The sequence below is a fragment of the Gymnodraco acuticeps genome, unplaced genomic scaffold (assembly GCF_902827175.1).
Source record: "Gymnodraco acuticeps unplaced genomic scaffold, fGymAcu1.1, whole genome shotgun sequence".
In the NCBI taxonomy this organism is placed as follows: Eukaryota; Metazoa; Chordata; class Actinopteri; order Perciformes; family Bathydraconidae; genus Gymnodraco; species Gymnodraco acuticeps.
In genome coordinates, this window is record NW_022989799.1 from 4,912,628 (window position 1) to 4,930,509 (window position 17,882).

The 17,882-nt window shown below is 41.1% G+C and overlaps 1 long non-coding RNA gene across 1 annotated transcript; it reads left to right on the forward strand.

Moving 5' to 3' along the window:
- Positions 1-14,333: 14,333 nt before the first annotated feature.
- LOC117550461 lies at positions 14,334-17,657 on the forward strand. Its single transcript, XR_004569650.1, has 3 exons — positions 14,334-15,583; positions 15,708-15,790; positions 17,274-17,657. It is a non-coding gene; the product is annotated as an uncharacterized LOC117550461 (long non-coding RNA).
- Positions 17,658-17,882: the final 225 nt, after the last annotated feature.

A 17,882-nucleotide genomic window follows, 5' to 3' on the forward strand; every position in this document is an offset into this window, starting at 1 on the left:
CTAATTATCTCACTGCACTGGCAGATTATTACACTTGTTTCAAGTCTGTATAAACTCAAATCACATATTTTTTTTCTTGTTATAAGATGGATGATTTTTGCAGTGTGTTTGGAAACATTCAAGATGCTCCCTTCATAACACAAAATACTGGTTTAAACAGATCACAGCCTCGCTCAAGTTTAAGAGGAACTAGCTTTGCCACCACTGTAGCCCCTGTAGAAAATGAAACCCAGACAGATACTGAATGGAAGGAACACATTCTGACAAAATGGAGGACATGTCTGCGCTGCGGAGGAGGTCACACCTTGGACTCGTGCCATCAGTTTGAAAAAGGAACACACAAAGAAGATAGGCTTCTTGATGGAGAAAGGTGTATATTTCGGCTGTTTGTGCGTGGGGCACATTAGCAGAAATTGCAATAAGCGAATTTCCTGTTCAAAATGTGGCTTCAAACATCCAACCATACTTCACATCCCTTCCAATGAAGCAAGACACAATCCTGCTCAAGCCAAGAATACATCGGAGCTATCGGTGGACAGCGCACTGGTTTCAAGTGGCCTTACAGGGGCTGGTGATGACAACTGTAAACTTCCCATAGTTCCAGTGCAAGTCAAGTCAACGAAAGGCAGCAAGATTGTCACCACCTATGCTTTCTTGGACCCAGGAAGTACAGCAGTGTTTTGTACAGAGGATCTGATGCACGAGCTCGGCCTAACTGGAAAGAAGGCGCAGATTCTTTTACGAACCATGGGCCAAGAAAGGGTCGTAAATAGCCATATTGTGTTCGGACTAGAAATGGCTGGCTTAACAAATGACAATTTCTGTGAACTGCCACAAACCTACACCCAAGAGTGCATGCCTGTCCACAGTGGGAACATTACTAGACAAGCGGACCTACAGAGATGGCCTCATCTGAAAAACGTGAATTTGCCTGAAATAAATGCAGGGATTGGACTGTTGATAGGAACCAATGTTGCTAAGGCCTTGGAACCATTGGAAGTCATACGCAGCGTTTTTTCTCTTTGAAAGTCATCACATAGCGGCATTGTAATACACGGTTCGGCTGCATTACATATTACAGATCTGCCGTAGTTCTTTATTTATAGAGCCCTGATGAGAAGACCTTTGGAAAAACTGGAAGAAATGCCACCGAAACTGAATACTTGACGTGGATCATAAATATATCAACAATTAAACAACATCTTAAATTTCTCTTCACACAATACGTCTCCTTGCAGTATCAACACTAATTCGGCTGACTTTTACATTTGATCTAATTCATAGATAGTTTATATTTACACCATAACGGTGCACAGCTGATAGGACTTGTAGTTTTTAAAGATATTACTGATTTTCTTTGAATATAAGAATGTAAATACTGAGTCTGAAATAATATAGCAATATGCTGTAAAATTATGTGAAAGCATGAATAAAACTACACATCTTCAGATGTTGTACATACATAAGTGTCCTACACAAATAATACAAAGTTATTATGGCTGTGTGTACCTTGTGTGCACCGCCTAGTGGTTAAAGCACGTTATTGATTTATTGTTGTTATGTGTTATATTAAGAGTACATACTTTCATAGGGGGAAAGTAGAAGGTCTGTGATAGAAATATAGAATATGCAAAATCAAGAAGATACTATAAGTGATCTCTACAATAAAACAGTTTAGTGCAGGAAAACGAATTAACCTTTATTTAACATTAAATAATACTTTAGATTAAGGTCTTCTTTTAAATAAGAAAAAAGCTTTGGGGGTATCAACAGATAAATATTAAGCCTGACAAAGTACTTAACGTCTAATATATTGCTTTCCTGCAATGTTAACTATGTTGAAGCACTTATTTTAACTGATATTATACATATGAATTATACTCTTATGTATGTAGATAGTATAAGAAATGTGCAGAATATGACAGTTTAATGGTGGAGGTATACACACATATTGATAGATGTCTTGTAATGCACTGTTGAGGAACCTCAGCTGCGACCCAAGTTTTTCATTCATTGCATAACTACACCGTAGTTGTGTATATGATATGTCAATAAACCTTACAAAATCTTGAAATCTTGAAAGGGATGTGCAAAATAGCAATTATACAGTCTTTAATTAACTATTAGTAGAGAATAACGAGTAATGAATATACTTTATTACTCGTTTCCATTCATGTCAATTGCAGATACATGTTTAGTCTTCTCAAGCACCAACTATCAAATATCTCTCCTGATTGTTGGCACTTGACAATCACCTTCCCTGAATTTTACTCAGGTGTAACTAAAGTCTGATTTAAGGGTTGTTTATATTTCACATCATTAATCAGAATCTGCAAAGTAACTCAAATAAATGTAGTGGAGTAAAAATACCAGGTTAACCTCTGAATTGTAGTGGAGTAGAATTACAAAGTAACAATGAGCTGTCATGTGGGTATATTAATGCTGCGCATTATGGACACAAGCGATTTTCACCCATTTATTAATTATATGTTTTACATTTGATAACACCAATGTGTTTAATACTGGCAACTTCTAATTGTGGGATAAACGAAAACGTTCAGTAGAGACGTCCCATAGAACATTTTGCGAAACACAATAGCCAGCATGTGTAGTTCTGGGGGGGCGTTCGATTCCAGTTTTGGATAGTCTGGCGTGGTTTCGTTCCATTTCAAACAGCTGTTTGACGTTCGGCGTAACCTTGGAGCACTGCCACTCCAACATCCAATTCCAGAGCTTGAAGATTAATCACGGGGACTGTAGTCCTAAACGATAGCTGGGGGATTATGGGTAGTGTAGTGTTTTCGGCCATCCTAAACTCAGAAATATTTTTCGGATTTGATATGGCATTAACACCATATCCCTACATGGCATTGCGGCTAAAACATCCAATCAGTGAGCTTAAACCATAGCTGAGGATCTTGGGTAATCAGTTCAGATGGCTGTGTATCGCAATGATGCTCGAAAATGTCCCTTCTAGGCCTACGTCTGTTTCCGGTTATTTTTAATTTTGAAATTCATTCCTGACGGAGGCCAAAAAAGCCCAATATTATGGAAGTTAAACAAATAAATAAAAACAAGGATAATTGGTGTGTTATTGGTGAGTAAATAACAGTGTGTTATTTAGAAAAGAATACAAATTAGAAGGAAAAAAGATTTAAAAAATATACAGATTTCAGTATTTGAGGCTCTGAGCCCCATTTCTTTCCTCACAGACGACAAAAAAAAGTCCGACATTATGACGATTTAAAATAAAAAACAATAATCGTGGCTTGATATTGAGTAAGAACATGTTTGTATGAACCCCACAGCTTCCGGTCTCCAAGACCCGAACGGACAAAAAGACGTGCTGCAGGCACGAAACTCACATACCATAGAAATACATTGCTTTTAAAAAAAAATCGTTCTGTGTGACACGAAAAAAAGGGGAAAATCATGTTGGTGAGCACGAATCAATAGATTAAATGTCGTGACTATAACACGAAATGCCGTGAGACTGGGTTGATATAACTGAGAGCCCCCGGTGGAGGGGGCTGCGGGTTTCTTTTTCACGAAACTGTGCCTCAGGGCTTCTTAATATTTAAAAACCTATTAATGTGTCATACCAGATTAATGGGAAGAAACTCAGCTAACTGACAATACGAACCATTTTTACCAAAACAAAATACAAGTCTCATAAGAAGCGTCTAAATGACCCCTGAACGAAAATATGCTAACGCACTTGGCACAGAACTCAAGGTAAATATACCCTTATTACTTATCGTAACTGCACATACAAGATATCCGATTAAAGCTGAGATTCCACAGATAATATAGGTATTAGTATCATCACTGAGCGATCTGAACTCGCGACAGAGGAAACAAACACAGACATCACAACACGTAGCATTACGGAGCAAACACGGGAGATCGTCTCACCTTAGCTGTTATTCTGATCAAAAGTCGTGTTCAATGGCATTAAAACAATGAAAACGCTGCTGAGGGTTAATCCATAGGTTAATCCAATGTGTCTGTCACTTTGAAAAAATTATTGATAATCCATAATTCAATTTTTATCTAAAAATCGGAGAGTATTGCAGCTTCTGGTTTTGGCTACGCGTCACTCTCACTCCTTATTTGGTAACGTGTGTGTATGTGGAACCTCCCCTCGATTCCATTGGCTCTAGCGGTTATAAAGAGATGTCAATCATCAACATCGACCAAGGGGGAGGCCTTCTGACCCCAGAAGTGGTTTTATTTGGCTAGATCTCTCTAAAAAGGTCAAATTTCCCTTGTTTTGCATCAATCTTGATACAGGGTACTTATTATATATTGTAGTTTGGATTCCTAAAGCTTTTAGTCTACCATCCCATCATTCAAGGGTGGTTTTAACTATAAGTAATGACTTTCTTTTGGACAGAAACTATAATTTACATTTTTTTACTGCGTTCAATCTGAATTTACTTTCAAATAGAAACATTTATATTGATTCTGACACATCTACATCCAACTCACAGATGTAACCTTGCTTTGAGAAAAAAGATTATTAATTTAACCCTTTTAGAAGGGAAGATATGGTCATTTGTTCTGGGAATGTCATTTTTGAGCCTGAGACCTGAAAAACAGACTCAGGGCTCAACAGTTTAATAGGATTTGAACAATTGTGTTTTAAACAAATCCACTGCCGTACAGTCGTATTAAAAGTGGGTAAAGAGCTATAGAGACCAAAAACATTTTTTGTTGTTTTGTTTATTCCTAGGGTTTAACCATATTTATTTCTGCTATTTCTGTATTTGTTGGCAAAATCTCAATTCCTTAGCACCCAAGATTGCTGCTTGATGGTTTACACACTAACCTGGAATGGTGAACACGGTATACATTCTTCCTGCTACACATAGGCATGTTGAGTCATTGTGAAGTTGTTGCATGATGATATTAGCATGGTGATAATAGCATGTGTAATAAGTTCACCCTTATAGGGTTGCTTGCATGCCTGTAGACTCTTGTTTAACCTGATACAGCTTTATTTAAAATGTTACCGTATATTCTACATTCTGGTTTGTGGTTCCACTTGTTTCAAAATGAGTTTGTTTGGCATTTGGAAATATCTAATGATCATGTTTTGGTCTACCTGAGAGGAGCAGACATACTGTAACGACCCAGATAGACGTGACTCACACTTCTTTCTAACCTTCACACAGATGCAGGCTGGGTAATGTGTCTGGCAGTGTCGACATTAAGCCCAGACTGTGTTTAACAGTAGATTATCTTGATCTATGGCTTATTCAACCCTGAACCACATGAGCTGCTGTGTACAGGTCAAAGCAGGGATGAAACCGTACAGAATTATGCTGAGGAAGACGCTAATGAACATGTCCGCTTGTTATCTATCCTATATCCTCTTACCTGTGTTTCTCAAACCACACTTTTTCAAACCTCGGAGGATCTCAATACTTATTCTCTGGGCGCCACCTGCTGGCCATAATCTGATGACAACTAAAGAGGAGTTACAGTATATCCTCCTATCTATCAAACAGGCTTCATGATGAAGAATTGTAATGGTCATCAGAATCCTGTAATGGTATTGAAGGGGTTTGAAATGTACTTGAGTAAAAGTAGCCCTTTTCAATTGTTAAAAATACTCTGTTAAAGTCCTGCATTCAAAATGTTACTTCAGTATAAGTACCAAAAAACGTAAATTATCGTTAAGTGTTATAGCCCACTACAGAATTATATATATTGAATTACTGGATAATGATTATGATATATGAATGTGTTCATGACAGCTCGTAAAGGTGGAGCAAATTTGGATAACTTATACTGTTGCTGCTAATTATCATGCATGTTTGAGTACACAAGTACCTACAAATTGCACTTTAGTACAGTAATTGAGTAACTTTAGTTTATTGCATTCCACAATGCCTTTAAGAAAAGTAATGCTAAAGTATTGTAATCCTTAAAAACAGTATTTTGAAGGTAGGAGGAAGTGTATAACTAGAAGGAAAGTGGGAAAATATTATGAATCGGAAATCCCCTTCAGTGTGCAGTATATCTGGGATTTTAGTGTTTTCTTGCTTTACTTAGCTATTTAAAAAAGGCTTCAGGTTACTCACTGGGAGGACGCCATGCAAGCATGAAGAGGACTTATGAATATTCATATACAAATATTGTGTTTGGATGCATTTATGGCCCCACTCTCTTAACGCAACGGATAATGGTTGTGAAGTCTTATTTTTGCAATTATAAAAACCTTTACAAAACATTTCAACTGTGGGTAAAGTTGAGCGATGAGATACGTGTAGTTATTGTGTTGACTTAGGTGGGAGGGGGAGAGGGAGGGATGATCAAGGCAAAGGCCTGGAGTGGCATTGGTGGTTGTCATTTTCAAACCTTTGAGAAAAAAACATAGATGTTTAATTGTTAGAGACAAGCATCTCTCAAGAGATGTTGTGTATCTTCTCTCGGAGGAATGCCTGATGCACTGATTGAGTATGGGAGTCAGTGCAGAGGAGGATAGAAAGGAGGAAGTGATCAAGTCTAGGTCACAGAGAGGTCTCTGATGCAATCTGTCTGCCTTCGATTGTCCTAGAAATCATCAGTTGTTAGAGAGTTATTTAGGGTTGCAATCAAACTTACATAGTCCAATCATGTCATATCAATATCATAAACAACCCCCACTGTCTACCTTTCTTTTCTTATAGTTTGCTTACATTTCATAGACAAACTATTTAAAGGTATCCTATAATGCGAATTCCACGTTCATATTTGTATGTAGTGTCTCTACTGTGACATGTTTCCAATGTTTATGTTCAAAAAGCTCTTTATTTTTCTCATACTGCCTGTGCTGCAGCAACCTCTTTTCACCCTCTGTCTGAAACCAGAGCCCAGTCTGCTCTGATTGGTTAGCTGGCCGGCTCTGTTGTGATTGGACAACCGCTTAGAGATGTCAACAAATCACGTTCAATTTGATGGAGCGCTAGCCAATACAAGTGTGAGTGTTACATAGTGATGTCACTATGTTATGGAAGTAAACAGAGGAGAATGGAGGTGTTTCGGCAAGGGGGGGGGGGGTGTGCGGGAGAGAAATATTAGTCTTTGCAGACCATTTACATGCACAAAAACCTATATTACACGATATAGGAAAGGGAACACCTACAAAGTATAAAAGGGCCTCTTTAATGTTGCATCTTCAGTTGGCTTTTATCGAATGTGGCAAACAACAAGTCAATCATTAGTTAACCTTTCGAAGTATATAAATAATCCCCGGTCTGACACATGCAAATCTGCCTAAAACATTTTATTTAAGATCTGTAAACTTACTCACAACGATTGATGTGTCCCTTTAGTTAAGCCAAATGAAACCAGTCACTCAAAGAACTAAAACGTTTACTTTATTTAAATGTATTATGTCGTTTAATAGATTTCACATGACTGTATTAGGTTAGTTAAAAGCAATAAAATAAGTTCAAATAAAACTATTAGGTTCAACTCAATATTATTGCTTTCAACCAACCTAGTACAGTGATGTGACGTTTGTTGACACCATAGACTTAATTCAAGTCAACATTTCAAACTGCAATTATTGTACTTGGCCCCGAAAGCTGCGTTCACAGAAATAAAGGTTACTTGTGGTTTATAGTGTCTCCAAACGTATAATTGGAACCAGAGTCCTCAGCGGTCAAGCTTCTCTTGTGTAGAACCAGCGTCCAGTTTGAGTATGGGATAGGGCTGCACGATTTTGGGAAAAAATCTAATTGAGATTTTTCTGACAGATATTGCAATTCAATTTGCGATATTTGTTTTTTAAGCGACCCAACGGAGGTTTATTGTAAAATGCGGCCATATCTCCGGCTAAGAAGGTCGTATCAACATGCTCCCGTCTAGCACCCCATCCAGAGCTACAAGTGAAATAACTAAACTTACATGAAACTTCCGTTGGGTTGCTTTAATGTCAAGCTTCAGTTTAAGATTCACCCTGTAATAGATGTAAAACATGTGATGGAGCATTACTAACCTGACTCAGACGCTTTGTTTCACCAAACCATCTAGGAAAGCTCCATTGGAAGCCATTTGGAAAGGGCAGGCACTTTCAAAACTACTTGGCAGGTGATTGGATCAATCTGTCTATCACCTTCTATCATGGGCCACTTCTGATTGGCAGTGGTGGGCTGTCAGGGCCAGCAAGGCCTTCTCTGCTGGCCTAAACATCATCAGAATATAAATTTAATTTTGATATATTTTTTCCACAAATATGTATTAAATTATTCCCCATAGTCTATTCTTTTCATTTCATAGCTTTCCTCTTGGTTGCGCTGCTTCCAGCCTCAGACAAGATTTGGAGGGCTGGCCTTTATGTTAGAGCTTTTATCCAATCATATTTCAGCCATAATGTGTTGCCAGGGTCCAAGAAATCTGCCCTTAGGCCTTCAGAATCAACAGTGCGGGCGCCTGTAGCTTAAAGTGAACGGAAACAAAACTGTGGCGTTAACCAATCAGATTTTGAGTTGGCGACAACGGGCCAGCTAGCAGGCGTACGATGACGTCAGCACGTGCACGTCTTTTGATTGGATACGCACTATTGAGAGGCAGAGCTATGTAGAGCTAGCAAACTGAACTTGAATTTGAACGAGCTAATTTGTGTAGATTTCTACAAGCTGTTTTTTTTTCAACCCACAATGGCTGAAGGAGGAGAAGAGATCGATTTGGTCGCAGATATAATTACAACGCCATTTTCAAGACGAACTTTTCAAGAAAAGCTAGACATTGTGAGAAGAGAACGGCCAACCCCGACGCTAGCGAGCCTATCACAGCGGGGAAAAGGGTTTGTCCGCCACTTTCAAATCACTAACTACGAGCGGTACCCCTGGCTCACAGCCTCCGAGAGGCACTGCAAATGGTACTGCTGGGAATGCCTGCTATTTGCAAATGATCGATTTGGTGTTTGGAGCCACACTGGATTTGCAAACTTGAGTTGTCTAACCAAGGCAGCAACGAGACACCAAAGCACGGCTGGGCACTTACAAGCAATGGTGCTTTTGAAAACCTTTGGGGACACCCGAGTGGATCTACAGCTCAACGAACAAGTGCGACGGGAAACGGAGCTCCACAACGAAAGGGTGAACAAAAATAGGCAGTGATTCCCACAGCATGTTAATACTTTGGGGGGCCCCCAATGGCTCCCCCCAAAGTATAATTTGTGTGTTTTTAAAAAAAAATTATTCAGTGAGCACTCATTTGCATTTGCATTGGTGGCAAACCATAAATTATACTTTGGGGGGAGCCACCCATAAATTATACTTTGGGGGGAGCCATTATACTGGTAAACAGCCTCTATGGGCGCGAGTCCAGACCCACTTTTGGAATCAAATGATGACGTCAGTGGGATTATCTCCTTTATCAACTCCTAAGCATCCCCGGGACAACATCACTAGCCCCGCCCCTAAAAAGGTGTGAACTTGAGCCAATCAAGGACTACTACTACTAGGTCGTCCTTAGACGAGTTTGCCAACGGGTTCGCCAATCCTCACGGTCCTCCATACACCCGGCCAGCTCTGTGGAGCTTTCCACCCCCACATCCTTCCTCAGCACCTCCACGTATGTTGGCGTGGGGCGCCCTCTTGGTCGGTGCCCGTGTGTTGAATCCCAGAGAACTAGTAACTTGCGCAGTGCTGGAATTGGGCCGGTACTCACCGGTACGCAGTACCGGCACTTCTGGTTCTGACCCATGGAGTACCGGCACTTCTTGCTCAGTACCGGCATGCTGGCGGTACTCCGGTACTCATGCACCGTGCCAGTACTCAACACTCTCCCGCCGTTCTTATTATACATCCATATATATATATATACAGCCGCCCGGTACTCAGTAGATGCGTCATGAGGTGCCGAACGGACATTCTCATCGCTCTAACCGCTGGAGTTTCACAGCGGCTGTCAGCTGTTTACTCCTGTCATTCAAACAGAACGTGCTGGAGAGGGGGCGGGGCTTATCTTCTCCATGTAAATACTGTGGTGGAAACGACTATGTCAAAATTAACCTATTTGACCGTGATTTAATAGTAATACACGTTTCAAAATAATAATAATAATAATAATAATAATGCCGAAGTAACAACATACTGAAAACTGTTAGTAAAACCATGTTTTAATGCTTTACAATTTACATACCTAGATGCACGTGTGTTGTGTTTATGCAGTGCAACTCCCACCCAGTGGGTGGCTATGTAGAGTGATAGAACAGAGCAGGCACGCCCCCGAGAGAAGGAAAGCAAGTCACGTCACAAATGAGCATTTCTAAAATGTTAGCGTGGATTAATAAAAGTGCAAAAAGACAGCGGTTGTCGCCGGAAGAAACTTCAAATACAGAGAATGCTGTGCCTGTGTTGGAAATTGTGTCTGATGGGGAGCTTTCTTTGGTTGATCCTCCTGCTCCAAGTTCTAGTGCATTAGCATTAGCACTAGCTCCGCCGCCTCCTCCAGAGCCTCTAACGTTAGCTGCTGCTGGCGCAACTGCCACCACCAACACCGGGCAAAGCGATGCACCTGACTGCTGGACAACGGACCAGGTGCAATATTTTTGCAAGACCAATGCATGGCTCCTTCTTAAAGATAAGAATCTAGGATGTCGGATATGCAGAGATGTCAAATCTTTGGGAATACACACTGGACAAGGACTGAAACTGTCAACTGAATGGGGTGAGTGTGCAGTGTCTCATTTCGGTGTTGAGAAGGGCAAACAACAAGCAAGCCTGAGAAAAAAAATCAAAGAACATAAAGAATCACAAGCCCATGTAAAAGCTGCTGACATCCTTACATCTGCTTCACGTGAAACTATTCAACATCAAGTGCAGTCTATGCATAAATCGGAATTAGACACCACTATCAGAGTTTTTCGAACGGCATATAAAATTGGCAAACATAGCCGGCCATTCACAGACATGCCAATTGATTTGAATGTACAGAAACTGAATGGGCTGAACGTGGGCAGGGTTTTGCACTCCAATAAAACCTGTGGCGAAATCATCGACCACATAGCTCATGAGCTGAAGAAAAAAATGGCAAAAGACATTACAGAAAACCAAAGAAAACTCTGTGTTTTGGTCGATGAATCTACCACTATTAGTGGTAAAACGGTGCTTGTTGTGTGTCTACGCTCAGCATTAGCTGATGCTGAGCCCGAAACGTTTTTTTGGGAGCTGATCGAGATGGATGGAACAACGGCTGATGACATCACAAAGGCGTTAATGGAGTGTCTTGGAAGAGATTTTAACGAGGACTTTTTAGGTCAGTGTTTCGTTTCTTTTGCATGTGATGGGGCTTCAGTCATGCTAGGGAAGAGAACAGGCGTTGCTACCCAGTTGTGTAGTAAATTCCCAAGCCTGTTTGTGTGGCACTGCTCCAATCATCGTCTAGAGCTGGCAGTTGGGGATGTGGTCAAGGAGGTCTCAGGGCTCAATCATTTCCAGATCTTTTTTGACAAACTCTATTCCTTGTTCCATGCCTCCCCCAAAAATCAGAGGCAGTTAGCGCAGTGTGCGCAAGCAGTCGGACATCGTCTCCTGGTGATAGGGCGTGTTTTGTCCATCCGCTGGGTGGCTTCAAGTGAAAGGAGCGTCAGAGCAGTCTGGGAAAACTACCGAGTGCTTCATGATCACTTCACAAATGCTGCAAACGACACGAGCAGGGATTCCAGAGACAGAGCAAAGTACAAGGGCCTGGATGATGTGCTCACATCTGCAACGTTTGTCAGCAATCTGGGACTGATGTACGATGCGCTCACAGAGCTCAGCGACCTCTCTCGGCAACTCCAAAAAAGAGAGATGACACTGCCTACAGCAGATAGGCTCTTAACTCAAGAAATACGAGTTTTTGAATCCATGGTCACCATGCCTGGCCCACACATGACTACAGTTCATACAGCTCTAGCTGAGAAGTCCTTCAAGGGTGTTGCCCTGCGTGAGAATGGCAGGCTTGTACAGATTCATGCAGGTCAGTTTTTCCGCAGTATGGTAGAGAATCTGAGACACAGAATGACTTCCACAACCTCCTCTCATGTCAGCACAAGAGAAATCCCATTACATGGCCGGGAGGCCCGGGACAATCAGCTAATCCAGGACATGAAAGTTATCCATCCAGGAAGTTGGCCTGAAGAGGAGTTAGACGTACAGTATGGGGACGTAGAGGTGCTACGTTTGTGCGAAGTGCTGAAAGTGGACAGAAGAGAGACTGTTCAGGGCTTTCGCGAATACAAGGAAACCAGGGCATCCCGTACACCTGCTGCCATGGAGCCTCTACTGAAAGCAGTCCGAACCATCGCTGTCTCCACTAGTGAGTGTGAGCGGGCATTCAGCTGCATGAACGATATCCTTACTGCAAAAAGGAATGCTCTCTCTGTCAGCCGACTGTCCAGCCTGGTTTTCATTAAATGTAATGGACCATCACTAGGACAGTTCAATCCGGAACAGTATGTGAGGTCCTGGCTGGCAAAGGGAAGGAGAAGTGCTGATGAAAGAGCCTGTCCAGCTCCAGCCCCTGATACTGATGTCCCCAAGGCCTTCTGGAGCCTTTTCTAACAATGTGAAGTATATTGCAAAGCAGCTCACCCAGTGAGAAGACTTTTGGCATAATGTGCCGATTTGTACAGATCCTGGAGATAGAAGGACTTCAGAACAACCAGGGAGTTATCTGATCAGCTTGGTGTTCAATGTAACTCTTTACCATGGCTCAGACTTTGTTACTTGCAGTTACAGTTTCTCATTTTAGATTGTGCAAATTTTGCATTTGTTTTTACATGTTCTTTGTTCATGCTCTTTATCATTTTTCTGAGTTGGAAAGTTAGATTGCATCATAGTTTACTTTATACATATTTGTATTCTTCAGTGGTGAAGTATATTGCAAAGCAGCTCAGCCATGTGAGAAGACTTTTGGCACTTTTTCGTTTTTCGTTTTCTGAGTTGGAAAGTTAGATTGCATTCAAAATGTACAGAAATACTTAATTTTGTTAAAGCTTTTTATAAAAAATGCTTCTGACCAGAGCTTTGTTTCCTTGTCATTAATGTTGAACACCACCAGAGGGGCTCTCACCTGAAAGGTCTCTGCTTCATGTGTCTTCAGCAGAAGATCTAGACTTTGATTGCTATATTTTCAGTTAATATTGACCTTACTGAGCTTTAGCCATATCCGCTGCCTATCATAAAAAATGTTAAGTACAGTGAACCTTTCTAAAATATACAGTAGTAAAGAGACAAACCCACCAGCATTATAGTAGCCAAATTCTTGTTTGTGGGCTGTATATATAAAATTGACTTGAAAAAGTTGCTGATTTTAGAGTACTGGCACCTTTTTCATTCCAATTCAAGCACTGCTTGCCAGCTGGAAGTTCCTGGTGTCGATGGCAGTGACCTGCACATTTCAGTTTCCTGGATGCCACCTTGTCACTCAGCCTGGGTAGCCCACCAGGACTAGCCCCGCTCCTAAATTTTTGAGAGATTTCTGAGGAGATTTGTTTTGGAGATTTTTCATATTTTTGGAGAGAAATAAAGGTGGGTGCAACTTACAAAATAGCCATAAAGCTAGTTAGCATAAAAAACGCTAATTAGCATCTGCTAGCTAGTTACAAACGTTAATTAGCATCTTCTAGCTAGTTAGCATTACAAACACTAATTAGCATCTGCTAGCTACTTAACATTAAAAACGCTATTTAGCATCGGCTAGCTAGTTAACATTAAAAACGCTAATTAGCATCTGCTAGTTAGTTAACATTAAACAAACGCTAATAAGCATATGCTAGCTAGTTAAAATGTGTTGTCCCTGGGTCATCATAGATGTTGTTCCCATGAATTGAAAAAATACTGGCAAACTGCATAGGTAGCTAATTGTACGTTAACATTATATGTATTCACTCAGCAGGCATGGATAGTTTTGTTACCAAGACCAAGAGAGTTCGGCTTGAGGTTGTGCACCAGTGTGTATATAGTTAAAATAAAGTTATCCGGTGATTGACGTTCAGATACCAGTGTGGAGTTTTCTGTCTTAAATTTGATATAGATCATGTTCTTTGTTGGTTTGTGAGGATGTTCATACACACTTGGTAAGATGTGTGTGTGAAAGAAGACCACAAAAAACAGCAGTGACTGCTCTCAGCTGTTTAACACTTAAAGACCTAGACACCATCACCAGTTGTAGGTTGTCTGAATTGCAGTGTTACTATGAAAATTCACTAGAATGCAGGAATTGAGAAAAAAAATCTCAACATTTTTCACGGGGGATGGGGGGCCCGCCCCGCCCCGCCCCGCCCCGCCCCGCCCCGAGTCGTTCCCCCAAAGTACATTTCATTTCTGCGGGAATCACTGATAGGGAAATATTGAAAAGACTGATTGATTGTGTCCTGTTTTTGGGTAAACAGGAACTTTCATTTAGGGGACATGATGAAAGCGCCGAGTCCAGAAACAGAGGAAACTACGTGGAGCTTCTTTCTTTGCTTGCTGAGAACAACACAGACTTGCATTACCACCTGTCCACAAACAATAATTCAGGTAGGACTGTGTCGGACATCACTGAAGGCCTAGGTGTGAAATGCACGGCCCGCCACTGCTGATTGGTTAACAATGGCTGGTACAGAGCACAGCACTTCTGATTGGTGTGGATGACTGACACACCAGAAGAAAGAAAAAAAAATTCCAAAAAAAAGAAAATGTTAAAAAAAAATCGCAGGCTTTGCGATTTCATAATCGCATCATTTTATAATCGCATCATTTTATAATCGCATCATTTTATAATCGCATCATTTAAAATCGCGATTTTGATTTAAAATCGATTAATCGCTCAGCCCTATTATGGGATGTAGAAACCTTTTCTACTCTTTGGAGTACGCTTTTTTTGACGTGTCTTTGCTTTACACCAACTTCTTTATTTGACCATACCTAGAAGCTTTTGTTATCATGTCTTTAGGCTGTGTTTGCCGTCCAGGAACTACAAATGTAATTTAGCTCACTCTGGAACATTATGTTCAGAGCACTGGAACCTCAACATGTGGTGGAACATTATGTTCAGCGATGAGTCCAGATTCTGCCTACGGCACATGGATCGTAGGGTCACAGTGGAGAAGACGCAGAGAATGCTTTACTGATTGCTGCACCGATAGAGTAGTGGAGAGGATGGAATGGCCTGCCTGCAGTCCTGACCTCAACCCCATTGAACCCCATTTTGGGATCAACTTGTTCCTGCTGTCCGTGCCGGAGTGACCGACACAACCACGTTGGCTGACTTGGGACAAATGCTGGTTGAAGAATGGGAGGCCATCCCACAGCAGAGTGTGAGCAGGCTGGTGACAGCATGAGGAGGAGAGGCTGTCGTGGCTGTGTTTGGTTCTTACACACACTACTGAGGCTGCTTGTTAAATGAATCACTTGTTAGTAAATCAATTATTGCCAATATGTCTTTATTTATCAGACTTCAATCATCCAATCCAAACAACACCAAACTAGAGTCAGCAAAAAAAGCTGTTTTGCATTGGCAGAGGAGATTTGTCATATTGTTCATGGCTACATACTCAGCTCTGCTGCTCATCCCACAAATGCTTGTTCCTCACAAATGTGGTACCATTGGAAAGGTAAGAAAACAGGCTTTGCCAAAAAGCATTGTTATAACATAGAAATCAAACCCAAACCCAAACCCAAAGTTGTGTTAAGTTTATATGATTGATTGTGTGGGGATTGTGACAATTCTTGTTTCAGAATATTCAGGATGTTGTCTTTCTTTTGGAGTGCCAGACCAGGGTGCAGTAACTGTCGAACAGGGGAAACAGGAGTTTAATTAGGTAGGTGAAGCGGATGTGTATGTGTGAGTGTTTTTATAAGAGAGACAAAGCACATTGTCTAAATGCAAAAAGGCTGTATTCTCATGGTAAAGTTCTTGTTTGGTCTCTTCCGATGACGTTTTTGAAGTGAAAAACCAACAGCAAACAGTGAAAGATAACTTGAATCAATAATGAGTTAATATGGTATCACACCACCTTTCAGGATAGTTGAGCTACTGCAGAGGTGGTTCGAGACAGTAAATGCAAATGTGTTTTCCTCAATGCAAGAAGGCTATAATTGAACAACATCCAGATAATAAAAGGAATGTTAAAGAGAGGTTTAGAATCTACAGGCCTATACTGTACAACGGACCTCCCCTCAAGTTTAAACAGATAAACAAAACATTTGAATATCTAAGCTATTAATATTCAATAACGTTTCAGGGTGTTGGTTGATTAAGACCTTGAGTTGCAGCAAAACCCGTTTCTAGAAAAGGATAATGTCTGTGTAAGTATTGTAAATCATGTTTAATGGTGATATCTAGACATTTTTATGTCGATTGAATCACAATTCACAATACTGAATCGTCAATGTAAGGTAAATGAACTGTAATGTTCCTCTACTATGCACAAAAATGAAACCCATTATGATCTTTCAGTATCTGTTCCTGTCAAGGGAATATTATTTGGTTTCCTTGGCCACTCAGGCAAATACAGTAGCAAACTCAGTCTCCCTAGGCCTGAGGATAAGAACACTGAGTTCCTGAATCTGAGATAGACATCAGCAAAGCAAGTGTAGACATACGAGTTAGTCCACCCCATTGCTCATGATGAACACTATTGCTGAGTGCTATTGTGCTATCTTGCACAACACGTTTGCTGCATCTTCACAGCTGAATGAATCCTTAAAGTACCTGTAAACACGGCACACAGATGTTACAGAAGTTAGTTTTGAAATAGATGCCTCATGCACACGAGAAGATTGGGCTCCACAATGTCAACACTTTTCCACGTGTTTAATGTGTATACCAGGTTTCAGGTGTAATCAATACAAGTTGTCATATCAGAAGATAGCTCATAGTAAAAATGTTTTTGAATATTAATATCCTGGTAGAAAATGGCTAATGCCACAATGATAGAAACAAGTAACTACTCATTCTAATTATTAACGTATATACAAATGTTTGGTTAATGTTCCGCAATGTAGTTTCTTTGTAATGTACCTAACCCTGACCCATCATAGCCATGCCTTATTTTACCCTGAATCTTGGCCCATGTGTTGTTTGACTGAGAGGTCAATTCAATTCCGTGGGAAGAGAGTTTGGGCAGATGTTGGGTGTGGGTGGATAAAACGACAGTGTTGACAATATCTCCTTATCTTCTGGCTTTGACCCGATGGGTAGCAAGGCTACGGCTGGATGCGCCTGCCTTATCGACTCATCTACATCTGCAGGGCCAACCCTGAACTGCTGGGCAAGTTTTTTATTTATTTTTGTATTTGCAGCGCCATGACTCCGGGTTTCAGGACGGCTTTTTGTTCCCTGTGCAGGCAGAATGCAGGCTGTGGGCTAAGGAACAATACTGTACTCAGAGCGCAGGTAGGAAACTGCACGTAGCAATCCTTACATCATATTATGCAAGGGAACTCCTAGATACCAGTTTCCAAGCAGGTAGGCCTGTCACCGCTCTACAGGCTGCAATACACAACCATTTACTGTAGAGCCTTTTCTTATCAAGCTCCACATTTGTGGAATCAGCTTCCAGTTTGTGTTCGGGCGGCAGACACCCTATCCGTTTTTAAGAGTGCGCTTAAGACCTTCCTTTTTGATAAAGCTTATAGTTAGGGCTGATTAGATTCAGCCCCTAGTTTTGCTGATATAGGCTTAGTTTGTCGGGGGACATCTTACTTCTTCCTTCTCTCTGTCTATACCTGTGTACTCTCATGTTCCGATTAACCCAGCTTCCCCAAATGTCTTTCTTTTTGGTGTCTATATACGCCGGGATCCGGAGTCATGGATGATCCTGCGCTCCTCTGTCCTGCATCGCGAGCCCTGGATCTTGAGTCGTGGCTGTGGTCCTGGATCATAGGTCCTGGATGGATATCCTCGTGGAT